The sequence below is a fragment of the Panthera onca genome, chromosome C1 (assembly GCF_046562875.1).
Source record: "Panthera onca isolate mPanOnc1 chromosome C1, mPanOnc1 haplotype 2, whole genome shotgun sequence".
In the NCBI taxonomy this organism is placed as follows: Eukaryota; Metazoa; Chordata; class Mammalia; order Carnivora; family Felidae; genus Panthera; species Panthera onca.
The window spans coordinates 117,617,752-117,631,195 of record NC_138346.1 but is presented as its reverse complement, the minus strand read 5'-3'; the positions used below and the strand labels follow the sequence as shown (position 1 = coordinate 117,631,195).

Here is a 13,444-nt window from a genome sequence, read left to right as displayed (position 1 = left end):
GAGAGAGCCAGAGCATGAACGGGGGAGGGTCAGAGAGAGGGAGACACAGAATCTGAAACAGGCTCCAGGCTCTGAGCTGTCAGCACAGAGCCCGACGCGGGGCTCGAACTTCACGGACCGTGAGATCATGACCTGAGCCGTTTAACCGACTGAGCCACCCAGGCACCCCTAGATTACATTTTTAAAAGATTTTTAAAAATATTTTTAAGATTAAAAGATTTTTTAAAAGATTTTAGATTACATTAAATAAGAGACTTTTAAATAAAATAATTTAGCACTGCCCTCCTTTCTACTATGTACCCACAAAGCAATCCCAGAACCTCTGATGCAGACCTCTTTATCAAAATACAATAGTGAAGACACTCCATCAATGAGATAAGAGAACCTTACAAATATGATTAATTTACTACAGGAAATATCCTAGGACAGGAAATGTCACATACAAACTGGTTGATAAAAGTAGTCATTGACCTTTAGAAAGTAAGAAAATAATGAGTTAACTGAAGAACTTTAAAAATAAAAGAAACAAAGGCGCCTGGGTGGCTCAGTCGGTAAAGCGTCCGACTTCGGCTCAGGTCATCATCTCGCAGTTTGTGAGTTCAAGCCCCGCACTGGGCTCCATGCTGACAGCTCAGAGCCTGGAACCTGCCTCAGATTCTGTATTTCTCCTCTCTGCCCCTCCCATGCTCATGCTCTGTCTCTCAATAATAAATAAACATTAAAAAAATTTTTCTTTTTAATAAAAGAAACAAAGATTTTATAAAATAGTCCTAATCAAGAAATTATCCCGGGCCAAATTTACCTGTCACTGAATCAAAAGTCTTCAAAAAAGTTTTACTTTATTCAATCAACATTACCAGCATTAAGATGTGTTCTGTTTCATTTAACAAAGAAAAATCTTGGCATTGCTTTATATTATGATGTCCTCAATCCTAACATTTTCAAGATTGTTCATTATCATAAAACAAGAGAACATAGCTTATAGCTTACAAAGGAGATTCAATTCAGAAGTAAAATCTTTATCCCAGTAAGAATAATTCAGTGGATATCACATGATCTAAGTGGAAAAATTACAGAACAAAATTCCTTCACACAAAATCCCAAAATACCCAAAAGCTCAAATCACTAAACCACAGAGAGGAATAAACACAACTGCTTCATTTTACAAGCAAGGAAAATTAAGGCTCTTGAAAGATTCAGTAATTTGTTTAAAGGTTAAAACTTTTTTCCCCCACAGTGCTGTAATATTTTTTACACGTAAGTTAAACCAGTTATAGAAAGGTCTGATAACAGTTGTAAAAGGAGAACTAATGAATGGTGAGTTCTATAGTTTACACCAGTTTGTTTATTCTGAAAACCCTATCCTTTTAAACAGATCTCAGACCTAAAATGGGCAAAAACACATTTGCTCTAATCTTAAGATATCTACCTTATTTTAATCTTTAAACATAAAGTCAAAGGGAGGAGGAAATATTTAAATCCTAATTCCACTACTCACTTATCCCAACATTTTATGAATTTCCTTACTTCTGGACACAGTCTTCCTAGTACAGCTCCGAAAATATAGTAGGCACCAATGAATAGTTCTTGAATGAATGCAAATAGAGTACTGCCATTACTGCATGATATAGTGCCTATATATTTTGATGTTATTATCAAACACAAACCAATTTCTAAGTGATATTCTTCACAGAATATACGTGTAGTCTCAAAGAAAACATCCAAACTCGGGGCGCCTCAGCAGGTTAAGCATCGACTTCAGCTCAGGTTATGATCTCACGGTTCGTGGGTTCAAGCCCCGTGTCAGGCTTTGTGCTGACAGCTCGGAGCCTGGAGCCTTCTTCAGATTCTGTGTCTCCCTCTCTCTCTGCCCTTCCCCCACTTGTGCTCTGTCTCTGTTTCTCAAAAATAAACATTAAAACAAAAAAATTTTTTTGAAAATATCCAGACTCAATTACACTCAGGAAGAGAATCAGACATACTTCCCTTTTATTTTATAGCAATAGTGTTACAGGATGATAAACCTATCTATTGGACTTATTAAAAACCATGGGAACTCTCAATCTGCTCATCTTTCATTTTTTAAGATTTTTTTTTTAAGTTTATTTATTTTGAGACAGAGAGCATGTCAGAGGGGCAGACAGAGAGGGAGAGACAGAACCCCAAGCAGGCTCCGCACAGACAGTGAGGAGCCCAATGCAGGGCTCAAACTCACCAATCATGAAATCATGACCTGACCTGAAATCAAGAGTCGGATGCTTAACAGATTGAGCCACCCAGGCACCCCTTAAGATTTTATTTTTAAATAGTCTCTACATCCAACGTGAGGCTCAAACCCACAACCCCGAGATCAAGAGTCACACACTCCACCAAGTGATCCAGGCACCCCTCAATCTGCTCATCTTATATTGACCATATGTTAAAAAGTATGCCAGTATAATCTTAAAACAAGTCTCCCTCATTGAATCAGCACCTACACTTGGCGCAGAATAACCAGTAATTTTAGTGATTGGTAAGGTTGAAAAATTTAGGGAATTCAACACTTTTATGATTCTCACTTACAAACATTACCTTCGACCACTTTTTAACCTAAAACGTGCAAATTAAAACTAGCAGTGAAAATTAATTTGCTGAATTTTCTATTTACATGTTATTAAACAAAAAGTAATTGTACCATTATAGTTTTCACACTACATCAACAATCAAAATTAACCACAATTTTTTCAAACCAACAGGCTTAAGGTACAAAATTTCTATTCCTCAAACTAACTTATCTTAACTAGGAATACTAATGCCTCTAAACATTCAACAGTGACCATAACAAGATCAGAACGTAACAGCTGACACTATAGATGAAAATCAGAGAACCAATCAGCTTAATAACTTTGAGAATAAAGTAACTCACACTACCACTTAAATCACAGAAGATTCACTAGAAGCAGCTAAATTCCATTCAACAAATTCCGTGACAAATAATTACTAAAGGGCATCTGGTGGCTCAGTGAGTTAGGCATCTGAACCTTGATGTGGGCTCAGGTCATGACCTCAGAGTGCAGCATCCAGGCCCACACAGTGTGGCATCCAGCCCCAAATCAGGCTCTGTGCTGACAGTACGCAGCCTGCTTGGGATTCTCTCTCTCCGTCTGTCTCTGCCCCTTCCCCATTTGTGCTTGCTCACACACACTCTCTCTCAAAATAAATAAATAAACCTTAAAAAAAGGACAATCAGCTATTCATATGTATGGTAGGTAACTATGGGAAGTTCTTCTGTTTATAAGTTGTCAGATATAAAAACAAAGCTACATTCAAAAAACCAAGAGGCTCAACTCTGCCTTCCCCCTAACTAATGGTAAGTAGTCCGTTAGACCACTGCTTTGAGTCAAACTTTTATTCATTAGTTGACACGTCTGTGCTGTTTTAGGGTATTTTATGAACATTAGTATCCCCATGATTTTCAACATGTACACAAAAGCAGAGAGTAGTAAAAAGAAAAGGCCTACAATTACAATTCCTTCATTCAACAAATACTTATTGAATGAATACTACGCACCAGGCACTGTTCTAACCGCTGATGAACAAGGAAGCAGCAATATTAACAGTGGTGAGGAAAAGAGAAATCTAAAGGTATAAATGAAGAATTGTCTAAAAGTAAACCAAATCTAAAGGACAAACTCTGAATCTTTCAACATGTAGAAAATATTGCACTAACATAGGAAATTATAAGCAAAAGAAAAGTAGAATAAGTGATAAAATGGGAAAATGTTTTCCTATATGACTAGAAGGCATCCCAATGAGGAGAATACAATCATCTAGGGGACATTTCGAATATCTATTGAAGTGTTTCAGCTGTCAGAGCAATTTAAAAAATGCTACTGACATTTAATGGATAAGAGGCAGGAAAACATAGGAAACTGCAGCACAAATATTTTTATTCTCAAACTTCATATGGATAGTTAAGGAGATTAAAAAAACATCTTTATGAAAGCCTAGGTCCTACCTCCATTCTATATATAAACACCAAGTCTTTCTGCATAATTTTAATATGCATTAAATGTCCAGAAAAACAACAACTGAGTAAAAACAGAGAAAGATATACTTTATTTGGGCCTTTTCTAAGAATTGCTCACCATTCTGGTAGTTTGCATATCATGGTATTAAAGTTGCGAATACTCTTGGGGCACCTGAGTGGCTCAGTTGGTTAAGCGTCCGACTTTGGCTCAGGTCATGATCTCACAGTTCTTGAGTTCCAGCCCTGATGGGGCTCTGTGCTGACAGCTCAGGGCCTGGAGACTGCTTTAGATTCTTTGTCTTCCTCTCTCTTTGCCCTTCCCCTGCTTGCTCATGCTCTCTCTCTCTCTCTCTCTCAAAAATAAACGTTAAAAAAAATTAAAGTTGCAAATATTTTTAAAAATTTTTAACGTTTATTTTTGAGAGACAGAGAATGAGTGGGAGAGGGGGCAGAGAGAGAGGGAGACACAGAATTCGAAGCAGGCTCCAGGCTTTGAACCGTCAGTAGAGAGCCCCATGTGGGGCTCAAACCCACCAACCATGAGATCATGACCTGCGCCCAAGTCAGAAGATCAACCGACTGAGCCACCCAGGTGCCCCAAAAATATTCTTTTAACAGTCTACTCAGGTAGTTGTTACGTCTACGTTTGGTGCCAACATCCAGTATATTATACATACTTCGTTATGGACAACTGAGTACTTACATACTGAAATATGTATCATTTTATCATGAATTGTTTTCTTTTTATTTATCCTTTATCTTACAATGAGAGAATTATTTTATCATTTTAAAAACTGTATGTGTAAGAAATTGTACTATATGAATTTCATTTCATTAAAGAGAGCATTTCAAAATATTTATTATCAAAAGAGGGCACTCTGATAGGTTTGAGAACCACGAGGCTAGAAGATCAGCATCACTGTAGGATACCTACAGATCTCAGTTAACCCAGAAAGAGGTAGAAAAGGGCATGTAACCATGAAATGCTCTCTTTATTTTGAGAATATATATTCGAAGCATGGTGAAAAGTAAACATAATGGAATCTTTATTGGAAGATGGTTCTCTAGGTTTAAAGTCATTTCAAATCTAGACAACATCAAAGTGAGTGACAAAGAGGTGAATACAGGATACACTGTAAGAACTTCTCTGTGACACTTGCTGAAACTGTCAAGGAGAGAGATGACCCACCTTAACAGATTTTCAAGGAAAACAAAACTAACTGGCCTATTCAGAAAAAGAGGCTGCACAATCTATTTAACATGCAAGAAAAGTATGCTCAGTTTAAATCACGAGAACCAATTCATTTCTTTTTTTTTTTTTAATGTTTATATATTTATTTATTTTGAGAGAGAGCACTTGCACATGCATGCAAGCACACTCAGAGAAGGGGCAGAGAGAGAAAGAGGGAGACAGAGAATCTCAAGTAGGCTCCATGCTCATAGTGCAGAGCCCCACATGGGGCTCTATCTCATGAACCTGAAGATCATGACTTGAGCTGAAATCAAGAGTCAGAGGAGGGGTGGGCCTGGGTGGCTCAGTCAGTTAAGTATCTGACTTTGGCTCAGGTCATGATCTCATGGTGAGTTCAAGCCCCATGTCAGGCTCTGTGCTGTCAGGGCAGAGCCTGCTTCAGATTGTCTCTCTCCCTCTCTCTCTCTGCCCCTCCCCCCGCACACAATTTCTCCCTCTCTCTGTCTCTCTCAAAAATAAATGAATAAACTTTAAAAAAAAAAAAAAAAAAAAAAAAAAGGAGTCAGACGCTTAACTGAGACACCCAGGCGCCCCCAGAGCCAATTCACTTCTATTTGATATACATGCACCTGCAGACCTCTAAGGAATTCTGACTTGCTAACAGCTGAACTTAAAAAAAAGGATTTAAAAATCTTTCAGAATCTAACCTAAACTTCTGTAAGTGAAACTGTGAGAACTACCCAAAATGTTTCCACTAAGGGGCACCTGAGTGGCTCAGTTGGATAATCCTCAGATTCTTGACTTTGGTTCAGGTCATGATCCCAGAGTCATGGGATCAAGCCCCCACCCACACTCCCATCGGCCCTGCACTGAATGCTCAGAGCCTGCTTGGGATTCTCTCTCTCTCCTCTCTCTCTCTCTCCCCCTTCCCTGCTCAGGCAAGCACTCTCTCTTTTATGTTTTAAAAATAAACACATTTTTTAAAAAACATTTATACTATGGTAGGGCCCTATTTCTCCACAAATAACTATTGCTCATTCCTACACTACCTTTCAATCCAAGACTACATACCTCCATTTCTCTGAATGCTCAGGCTTCCAAGAGGCACATACAATATTATTTTACAGTCGTATATATGAAGGTAAACTGAGAGGGTCTGGTGTTTCAGCTGTGGTCAGCTGAGTGAATTAGTATCAGAGCAAGGATTGATAATTCAACTCACCCTCTCTGCCAAGAGTTTAAAGACACTAAAAGTTTAGGGGCGCCTGTATGTCTCAATCAGTTAAGCGTCCGATTCTTGGTGTTGGCTCAGGTCATGATCTCACGGTTTAGTGAGTTCAAGCCCCACATCAGGCTCTGCTCTGGCATCATGGAACCTGCTTGGGATTCGATCCCTTTTCCTCTCTGCCCCTCCCCCACTCACACTGTCTCAGTCTCTCTCAAAAAAAAAAAAAAAAAAAAAAAAAAAAAAAAGACACTAGACGTTTAAACACAAAATCTCCTGAGCTCATAAAACTTCTAAGAGAGCTGTAAGAGAATGAGAGAAATTAAAACTTGAATGATGGTAAGATGAGCTATGAAGAACCTAAAAGTTAGGCTTGTTGTCTGCTTTTTGCTTTGTTTTCAAACTGGAATTTCCAGGTGTCTTACTAAGTTACAAGTCGTGTTACTACCTCAATTAATTCCCAACTGACAAAAAATGTGGATACTTTTCTTTTAGAAGTTACCCTACAGTGTGTAACTTGAGAGGAGTAATCCAATTCCTCTGGTCTCAGTAACCACAAGGAGAGAAAATGACCCCAACAGATACAGCTATAATGGAACAGCAGTCACTAACTGCTGTCCTAAATAATCCCTGTCATCAGGGCTTTGGCTAAAATTATATGGTCTCAATTATCTTACTGAAAATTCTCATCAGGATCCTAAAATTAGGGAGAAAAAAAGCCACATCAGAACAAAACCGTAAGCACCATGGACACAAGAAGACAATCTCTTTATCCTTCTACACCATGGTTCTTCAACCTCCGCTCTCTTGCCATTTTGGGCCCAATAATTCTTTGTTGTAGGGACCTGTCCTGTGCACAGCATGTTAGCAGCATCCCAAGCCTCTATCCACTAGATGCCAGGAACAACTCTCCCCCTCTCTGCAATTGTGACAACCAAAAATGTCAATAGACACTGCCAAATGTTCTCCTGGGAGGCAAAACTGCTCCTAGTTGAGAACCACTGCTTTACACTGTCTCCTTTATTGCTCATTATTAAACTGTGAAGAGATTAAAAAGAAGTCAGCATGGAACACCTGGATGGCTCAGTAGGTTAAGCGTCAGACACTTGATTTCAGCTCAGGTCATGATGTCACTGATTGGTTTGTGAGTTGGAGCCCCACCTCTGGCCTGCACTGACAGCATGGAGCCTGCTTAGAATTCTCTCCCTCTCTCTCCCCCTCTCTCACATGGGCTCTGGCACATACTCTCTCTCAAAATAAATAAATCAACTTAAGAAAAAGAGAAAGAAGTCAGCAGTCACAGGCTTATTCTTAGACCCCTTCTAATTTGAGTATATATAAAGAAGTAGAAGCAATCCACACCTTCTTTCCTCTTCGAAATAATATGACTATAGCATTTTCTCCCTGAATGTACATAAAGGTCATAAAAAGCCAAGTAAACATAAAGAAACACAAAGTATTAGAATCCAGTTGGTACTTCCCAAAAAAGTACAAGGGATTTTATCTGCAGTAAGTTTAATATTTTTGTTTTTCCTCATACTGAAAAAAATCCCAAGATTTCCCCAATATATACATGTCTACATATCAGTAGAATTTCAAGGCCAGAACTAGCCTTCTACTTATAAGAATACGTATTTCTTATTTCTAGATCCTGGCAGGGACTATATTTACTGACACTGTATACTGAAACTTCACATGGTAGTATCTTATAGCACTGGCACTTTTTTTTTTTTTTTAACCTTTATTTATTTTTGAGACAGAGAGAGACAGAGCATGAACAGGGGAGGGGCAGACAGAGAGGGGGACACAGAATCTGAAACAGGCTCCAGGCTCTGAGCTGTCAGCACAGAGCCCGACGCGGGGCTCGAACTCACGGACCGTGAGATATGACCTGAGCCGAAGTCGGACGCTTTAACTGACCAAGCCACCCAGGCGCCCCTACTGGCACCTTTTTGATAAAGACCTCAGAACACTAAAGCCACTACTTTTAAAATATTGGGTATTCAACTTATCATTCAAGCAATATTTATAAGCAACTGCTACATAGTACTAGATAATCAAGCAGACTTTTTAGCTGGTGAGTCACCAATAGCAGAATCCAAGATATCTAGTAATTAAAACTTCACAGGGTACCTGGGTGGCTCAGTCAGTTGAGCGATGACTCCTGATTTCAGTTCAGGTCACAATCTCATGGTTCACAGGATGGAGCCCCCAGTGGGGCTCTGTGCTGACAGCACAGACCCTGCTTTGGATTCTCTCCCCCTCTCTCTGCCCCTCCCCCCATGTGCACATGCATATGCACACATGCTCTCAAAATAAATACTTAAAATAAAATAAAATAAATAAATATAACCTCTCAGGGGCATCTGGGTGGCTCAGCTGGTTAACTGTCTGACTCTTGATTTCAGCTCAAGTCATGATCTCATGGTTCATGGGTTCAAGCCCTGCGTAGGGCTCCACACTGACAGCAGGGAGCCTGCTTGGGATTCTCTCTCTCCCTCTCTGACCCTTCGCCAATCTCTCTCAAAAATAAATAAACTTATAAAAATAAAAAAATAAAAATAAAACCTCTCCGGCCCAGCTCATATCACTAAATTCCTTCCCAAAGTTCAGTAACACTACTAACATTACATGGACACTGCTCTGGGATCTTTGTATGAATCATGCAACTTAAATAGCAAAGTCAGTAGGCTTAGAGTTTTAAGAGTCACAAAATCTTTAAGAAATGTACTTAAAAAAAATTTTTTTAATTAAAACAAGAACTATACTCTTTAGCTACTCTTATTATGGAGTGGTTAGAAAGTTTTCCTGTATTAGAGTTATTATAAGCACACCACAACGATAATCCCTCGTATAGTACCTGGTAAAGAACCAAAGAAGGTAACATTACTTATTGACAAGAATGACATTTTATTAGAGCAAAGATGATATAATAAGGAGATGTGAAAGAAGCCTGTTAGTTCCTTCAGGCAGAGTCTCAGAGGGAATACACTGGCAGTCCTTAATTAGACCGGTCTCTTTCCGGATTTGGATACTCTGATCTCCATAAAACACTTAAGAAACACCCTCATTTCATCAATACCAAAAGGAGTTTGCTCTGCATATGATTTCACTCACCTGTTTAATGAAAACCCTACCAGATTCCATCCCAGGTAATATTGTCTGGCCTTGATTTAAAAGAGGGGCAGGGTAATGTGCAGATGGAATGACACCTTTACATTCCATGACACAGCCCTATATGGTACTACTCAGTCATCCCTCAATGTAGCATAGTATCCCCATTAGTCTCGGCTTCCCGTTGTCTCTCGATAGGACATCAGGTGAGGTAGAAGCTTCTGCTGTGCCTTGAAAATAATTTTAAATTACCCAAAAATACACAATGCCACTTACCCAATCATATGTAAACTTGAAACCTTAAAGGCTTTAAACCGTATAATCAAATTCTCTTATTTTAAAATCCAAATTTCACTGAAATTATTTTCACTGTAAACAGGGAAATACTTTTCAGTAAGAGAAGTTCCTAAATCCATAGTCACTTCTAGAATAGAGACTCTTTGATGAAGTCTAACGATAACAGTACCATTGAATATATTTTCATTCTAAAATTCTCTTTTATTATTTCTCCTCATTTCTTTGTATCTTTTTTCTAAACGAATCTTTTCTTCTCTTATCTGGGAGTATCCAAACCAAAGACACACAAAGCTAAAATGGATGGATCAGGGTTAGCAGTAAGACGTGTTATTTCACCAAATTTATTCAACTAAATTTGGTTTAACCTATAGAGCATTAGGCATACTCCAATCTCTCTCAGACGTTATCACCAAAATTATTTTTTTTAATACAGACATTAAAGTTAGCTGGGCTCATGAATCTTTCATAGTAGTAGGTCTGACAAGAAAAACAATAAACAAAAACCTAAGGGGAGTTTCAGGGCTAAACCGTTTGGGTAAGCTATTGCTATTACCTGCACACACTTCCAAATGAATCGAAGTTCTGTACCCTAGGGGCACCTGGGTGGCTCTGTCGGTTAAGCGTCCGACTTTGGCTCAGGTCATGATCTCAGTCTGTGGATTCGAACCCCACGTCCAGTTCTGAGCTGTCAGCACAACTTCAGATTCTGTGTCTCTCTCTCTCTCTGTCCCTCCCCCAACTCATGCTATCTCTCTCAAAAATAAATAAATATTTAAAAAAATTATTTTAAAGAAATTCTATACCCTAGAAATTTGGGAAGGCAAAAGAAATGAGTTCCAAAACCTTGCAACTGCACACCATTATGTTCATTATGTTAGTCCCACTGAACACCATTATGATTCTACAGAGTGAATAAATTGGCAAGAAATGAGGTGGTTCTGAAGCAGGCCTTCTTCCCACTGACTGGGTCAAGAAACCCACCTAGCACTAGCTCATTAAAAGCTGACAATAAAACTCAATAGTCCACTTCTGGTGTTCAGAAAGGACAGCACTCAGGGATGGATGACTGTTCTTGTGATCCAACTAGCACAAGAGTAAGCACCCTTTTGAGATGCAAACTAAATCTAGACAAAGAAGAGCTTTATTCCAGAAAACCTGGCTCTGGATACCCTCAGAAAGACATCTGGTTTCCCATAACATTCGTCCAGTTCAAGAAACAATGCATGCCGACTGTATGCTAAGTACTTACAATGAAAGGAATCTCAAGTTTACATAAAAAAAATTACTTTTAAAAAACTTTTCAATGTTTTCCTATGTATATGGAAATCAGATTAGTGACTTACCAGTGTCTGAGTTGGTTTTTCAGTAGCAGAGTCAAGTTTGTACTGAATCAGATACTTACTGGCCTGATCGTTCTTACAACCAACGTGTTCAAGGTGACAGTCTAGGGTTAAGGATATAGAAATGGCCAGGAAACAAGATGAAACTCGCTGGCTCATCTGTGAATCAAAACCATACCCCTGACTACACTGCACCTTTTTCTAAAAATGAATGACAACAATGATTTACTAAGCGTTTCTTCCTTCTTCCTCAATTTACTCTTTTCTACTGCAGTCCAGCTACTCTCCTCAATCTGAATTCTACCAATCCTTCAAAACTCAATCTAAATGCAATCTCAACTGTCGCTTCTTCCCTGACTTCACATCACCAACGCTTCCGTATTCCCCTTCTCACTGAATTCTAAACCACGAACTATCCATCCTCATTCACCTATGTTGTTACTTTTTTGTATGTTTGTCTGGTCTTTCCAACAAAACTGTGAGGTCCTTAAGGGCAGGAACCATGTATTCCTTGGTACTGCCCCCAGGACTTTCAGCTGAGAAACTAATATGTACACCGGAAGTATTCAGTTATATTTAATTGCATTGGGTTTCAACTTACAAATCGGGTATGACAGATAATAAATGAGACTAAAAAGGCATCAAACTAAGACTTAAAAAAACACCTACTAAGTCTTTCAAACTATCTCTTTTCAAGACCACGAAGTGGGGACTTGAGAAGAGAAGAAATTGTGGCAAGTTAGACTGTTTTCTCATTTTTAAAGGCAAACAGCAAACAGCACTTAAACACTGGAAGACCCCAATGTTCAATAAGGCATCACATTCAGCCTGTCACTGGTCACACATACCGGCTGAATCCCAGGCTCCCTCTCTGTGGTTAAGAGAGATTTCTGGAGGCTCTGGTGTCTGCTGGCAAAAAGAGAAAAAACAAAAACAAAAACAAAAAACAAAAACGAGCAAAAAAGAAAAAAAAAAAACCCAAGGCATCGGCTCTTAGCACTGAAATATGGCAAAAAGTGTGCACACACATACACAACCCAATCAGCAAGCAAAAGTGAAATACCACATAGATGCAACTATGGCCCTGGAGTTATAGGGGGTGGGGCAAAAACAGAGGAAAGAAAATGCCATAGAAGTCTGAAAAGTGCCAACTTTTAGGTGAAAAGGCTAAATACCCTTTAGGCCCTTAATACCCTTAATTCACTAGACTTCATTTGTTTCTAAGAAATAAGACAAGCAGACATACTTTAACAGGCTTTCTCACAGACTGCATTGGAGACACTATAAACACGGAGGTGAGTCCTTATGTAGCCACCCTGTCTTAAGGCTGAACCTGGATACTGCCAAGGAAAAGAACGACCGTAACTGATTCTAAAGATGGCTGGTCAAGGGCAGAATTACCATTCATCCCTGTGGGTCCCCTTGCAGTAGCTTATAACCCAACCCAAAAGAGCTGGGTTTGAAGGGTTGTAGCCGGCTCGCCTGCTGCAGAAGCACATTCTTTACAACCACAGCACTACCTCTCTAGAGGCTAACAGTATGGCAGAAAACTGGTGAAAACCAATTTTATGTCAAAGGATGCAGTCCCCAGCATTCTGTCCTGGATCTTTTTATTAAGTAAATAGGCAGGATTGGAGAAGGGGACAAGTAAGGGAGGTGATGCTATAAGACACGGGCAACAGGACAACCAAAATAACCAAGCTGCAACAATATGTCCTGCCTTCTTCCCAAAGCCATTCCCTTCAATAGTGACAGGGAGCACAGGCCGTCTGCAAGTCATTAGCACACTTGTTTTCACTTTCACAAGAACCTCGGAAACCAATGAAGAGCAAAACCCCCCTCACCTCCCCAGAGCTACCTTCCAACCCTCTTTTTCTTTCTGTGCTTGCTTCCTTCCTTCCCTAGGGACAACCGAATAGGGACAATCCTCAGCAATCTGCTATTTGGCTCCACTGGAGAAGGGGGAGGGGGGAACTGGTTAAAAGTGGAAAAGGCCACAGAGGTAGATGAGAAACAACTGCAGAAAGAGTACCGAGAGGGGGAAAGAGAGGTCATCGTGGGAAGGAGACAAGGTGAAAAAGAGGGAAAGAAAATTGAAGGAAGAGTTGTCAGAGAACTTGCTAAGACAGACAAAAAGATGGAGGGGAGAGGGTCAAGAGACGAGAGGAAGCGAGGGGCAGGTGGAGCATCCGAGGGGGGAAAGGGCTGGGCGGGAGCTCCGGAGCCGGGGCCGGGACTCCCGGGGTCTGTGACCAGCCACCGGAGAA

General features: G+C 39.8%; 1 protein-coding gene across 2 annotated transcripts in view; it reads right to left on the bottom strand.

Annotated features, from left to right (window-relative positions):
* RNF115 (ring finger protein 115) overlaps window positions 1–13,444 on the bottom strand; it is an 84,814-nt gene that overhangs the window by 70,899 nt on the left and 471 nt on the right. The gene's annotated exons all lie outside the window — the stretch shown is intronic.